The 4,077-nt window shown below is 40.1% G+C and overlaps 1 non-coding gene across 1 annotated transcript; it reads right to left on the bottom strand.

The window, feature by feature from the left end:
- Window positions 1–3,240: 3,240 nt before the first annotated feature.
- On the bottom strand, window positions 3,241–3,347 carry LOC128195682 (small nucleolar RNA R71). The gene has a single exon (XR_008247479.1). It is a non-coding gene; the product is annotated as a small nucleolar RNA R71 (small nucleolar RNA).
- Between the last annotated feature and the right edge of the window lie 730 nt (window positions 3,348–4,077).

The raw sequence follows: 4,077 nt of genomic DNA on the forward strand, positions 1-4,077 counted from the left end.
TCCTGTTCTAGAACAAAGGTGGCATCCATCAGTAGATGCCAAGTACAACTCATCACTCATCATCATTAGAGTCCTGATCCTCCTCAGCTTCCTCATCTTCATCATCCTCATCTTTAGTGTCCTCATCCATGGCTGAAGCTTTAGTTGCTTCAGCTCTACCACCCTCCTGTGCTGGGTCAACGAGCCATGCCACTCGGTCTGCAAAGTCCTCCTGAGATTTGAACTGTCGCTCAGGAAAGGTGGACGTCAGTGTCCTCAACAGCTCCTTCTCGCCCATGTATAGAGCAGCCAGTCTAGCATCCAATAGAGACAGGTAGATGTCCCGCATCTGAAAAGGAGTGGCCTCATGAATTGGCTCCTGGGCTGGTGGTGGTGCTCTCTCGTGTGCCCTGGGCGGCTGCAGTGGATGAGCACTAGGCGGTTGTGGTGGTGGCACTGGTTGGCCTAGCCCATCCACTGCACAGTAGTGTGTAAAGTAAGTAGTGTGTAAAGTAAGTTGCGTCCAATTCCTTTCTTGGAAGCTCCCGTGGTGGTCTGGACACATCAACACCTACAATCTAACAAAGATGGGTGATCAAGGAGGAGTGTCCCAGGGGTGCCTTATTGCTTGCACCACGAGCACAACTTTGGATTTCATTAGCTATAACCTGCCTAATGTTGATGTTGAGACCCCTAAGAACACAGTAAAGGAAGATGGCCCTCTGGATAGTGATGTTTGACACATGGGAGCATGGCTGGATGTTGGCATGAGTGAAAGCCATCCAGTACTTTGCCAGAGGCGTGAGGTGGGGTCTTATGATGTGAATAGGTGCCCCAATGTTGTTTCTTTGAAAGTGACCTCCGGGCACACATAAAGTTCGCTCCACATCATTATAGTCCACTCCTTCCATCATGGACATTGCATACTGGCATTTCTCCCCCTCCCAGTCTGTACCTAGAAAACTGTTAATGGTGTCAACATCAAAAGAAACCTTATTACCCCTTACGTAGCTAAAGTACGTCTCTTGCTCTACCCCCAACGCTTTTGCATTTGTATAGAATTCCTTGATGATGGCAATGTTGGCGGGTGTGAGGTAGGTTGCCAAGTGGCCCCAGTCTCTATTTTTCAGCTCCCTTTCAAATTGAGGAGCCAAGGATGGTATGTTGGCCACCTTCCGCTCCATGAGCAGTCTCCTTCCCTCCACAGTTGGGAAGTATCTCTCATAAGCTACAGTTTTGAACTTATTAGAGTAGAACTGCTGCTTCTCCTTCCTCCTGGTTCCTTTGTCTTTGCTATCAAGAGTTTTGATCCTTTTTCCTAATGAAGAGGTCATTCCTACACATAGAGATTCACAAAACAAACACATAAATCATCAAGCATTAGTCCCTAAAAATCACAAACTCTTCTCATTCAAGCTGAGGGCAAAACAGAGAGCCCTCAGCGCCACCTGCACAGAACCAAACAGCCAAGAAATAAAGAAAAAAGAACAAGAAAACATCTACTGCCGCGTTGCGCTTGGGCACCCCTGAAGGGGCGCTTGAACGGCGAGCGGTGCTTGATAAGTGTGAAAAAGAGTTGTTTTTACACTTATAAATGAGCTCAATCTTTTAATTATTCATGTTGTTCTTCATTGAAAAGTTGTAATAGGTAGTAGATTGTTATGTAAAATATTGTATAGGAAAGGGTGTGTTATTTGGACTCTGTCAACCAATTTTCGCAAAGCGAAAGCCAAAATTCGCACTGCCAGAAGAAGGAAATTCGTTGTGCCCTGAGCAAATAACATCAGTTAAAGTGCATCAGTTAACAAAATTCGCATAGCACACCAGTACATGTGGGCTGAGCGAATTAATGAAGTTAAGTGGCTTTAAAAGAAGTGACAGAAAGACAGAAACTTACTTCTGACACACGAACAAAGCGAGAAAAATACTGGAGAACTTAGGAGACCTTTCAAGACATCAAGACTTCACTTTCTCCAAGGAATTGTTGAAAAGAGTACGTTTGAGATGTCTAGGATAGGCTAATCTTTCTGTTCATTGGAATTGGTTGTATGACGACACATTAATGTAAATTTCCTGTATAATTCTTTTTAAAATTTCTTTTGTACTGGAAAGTATTTTTAGAACCAGAAACGTAAGAAAATAAACTAAAAGTAACTACGCTAGGAATAGCTTTTGTGCTTTTGGTCATTCTCAACATCTGAATCTAATTCAATAGATAATTTTAGAACTTATTTTAAGGAATTAAACCAAGATACTCTTATGTGAATGCTTGAATAGAGAATCTATGTTGTCCAGTGATCTTTTATCGTATTTTTCAATCTTAATATTTTTACGTTGTTAATTTCATGCTAATTTACAAATTGAAATCACAAATGTTATCATCAGTAATTGATCTTGATAAATAATTTTAATTGAATAACGTGACTCAAATTCCCTTGGGAGAACGATACTCTTAACTTAATTCACTGTATTACTTGAACGATTTGGTATACTTGCCAAAAAGCTATCAAGTTTTTGGCATCGTTGCCGGGGAATTTGATTGTTATTATTATTTCAATTATTCATTGTTTATCAATTTCAATTCTGTTCCATTATCTGTATATCCATTATTTTTAATTTTTGTATATATATTGTGTTTTGTTTCTGTTGTTATTTTTTTGGGTTGATCACTTGAGATTGTTGTTCTGCATGAGAAGCAGAACAAAATCTGAAAATTTATTGTTTGATTCTGAGATTGAGAGAACATCTCGTAGGAATAACAGTAGACGTAGGAAAGAAAATAGGAAAAAAGAAGCTAGAGAACCTAGCTTGTCTGCTACTTCCAACACTTTTTCTTCTTCAGATCAAGAGGATAAGGATATGGAGGGAAATCACGATGATGAACAACCAAGAGTTAGGCATACGTTGGAAGATTATGCTTCTGCGTTTGTACCTTCATCTTTCAATAGTATAGCCCGACCTGTGGTGAATGCTGCTCATATGGAAATGAAGTCAGCGCTGATTCACCTTGTTCAGAGCAATCAGTTTACTGGACTGTCCCATGAAAATCCCTATGATCATCTGGCAACTTTTAATGAGATATGTAACACTGTGAAAATTTTACATGTGGCAGATGAAGCAATCAGACTAAGTTTTTTTCCCTTTTCTTTGGCTGGAAATGCCAAGCTTTGGCTCAATTATTTTCCTGAAGGAAGTCTGACTGTTTGGGATGATGTAGTGGTAAAGTTTATGAATAAATATTTTCCCCATTCCAAGATCAATAAAGGCAAAAAGGAAATATCCTCCTTTCAACAAGAGCCTGAAGAGTCGTTGAGTCAAACATGGGATAGGTTCAAGGGGTTGCTAAGAAAGACTCCAATTCATGGGTTTGACGTTCCCACTCAATTAAACCTTTTCTTAGGAGGATTAAAATCTCACACAAAGCTTATGCTAGATGCCTTAGCTGGAGGTAACATTAGGTGGAAGACACCTGATGAGGCACATGAAATAATTAATAATATGGCATCCAGTGACAATGATGTTCAAAGTGAGAGAGTGCAAACCCAAAAGAAGGAAATGTTTGAATTGCAATCCCAAGATGCCTTGTTAGCCCAAAATAAAATCATGACTCAACAACTTGAGTCTTTAATGAAAAAGTTGTCACAACTACCCAAGGAACATCAAATTGTATGATAGGCACAACATCATCAAACTGTGCAAGGCTGTGAACTGTATGGTGGAGAACACCAAAATGGACAGTGTGCTATTCAGACCAAAGCAAATGAAGAGGTTAATTACATGGGAAATCAAGGTCGTCAAGGAAATTTTGGAAATTATAATCAAGGATGTAGACCTTATCCTAGCATGGGTCAGGTTAGTTCTAGTAGACCACCACCACAACAGTTTCAACAATAACCTTCTTTAGCTGATAGGACTTCAAAGTTGGAGGAAACACTTCACCAATTCATGCAAGTATCCATCTCCAACCATAAAAGCACTGAAGCTTCTATTCGAAACTTGGAGACACAAGTGGGTCAACTTGCTAAGAAGCTTAATGAGAAATCTGAGAAAAAAATTGTGGCTAAGAATGAAGTTCAACTCAGGGAGGAATGTAATGTC

Source organism: Vigna angularis, chromosome 2 (genome assembly GCF_016808095.1).
Source record: "Vigna angularis cultivar LongXiaoDou No.4 chromosome 2, ASM1680809v1, whole genome shotgun sequence".
NCBI lineage: Eukaryota > Viridiplantae > Streptophyta > Magnoliopsida > Fabales > Fabaceae > Vigna > Vigna angularis.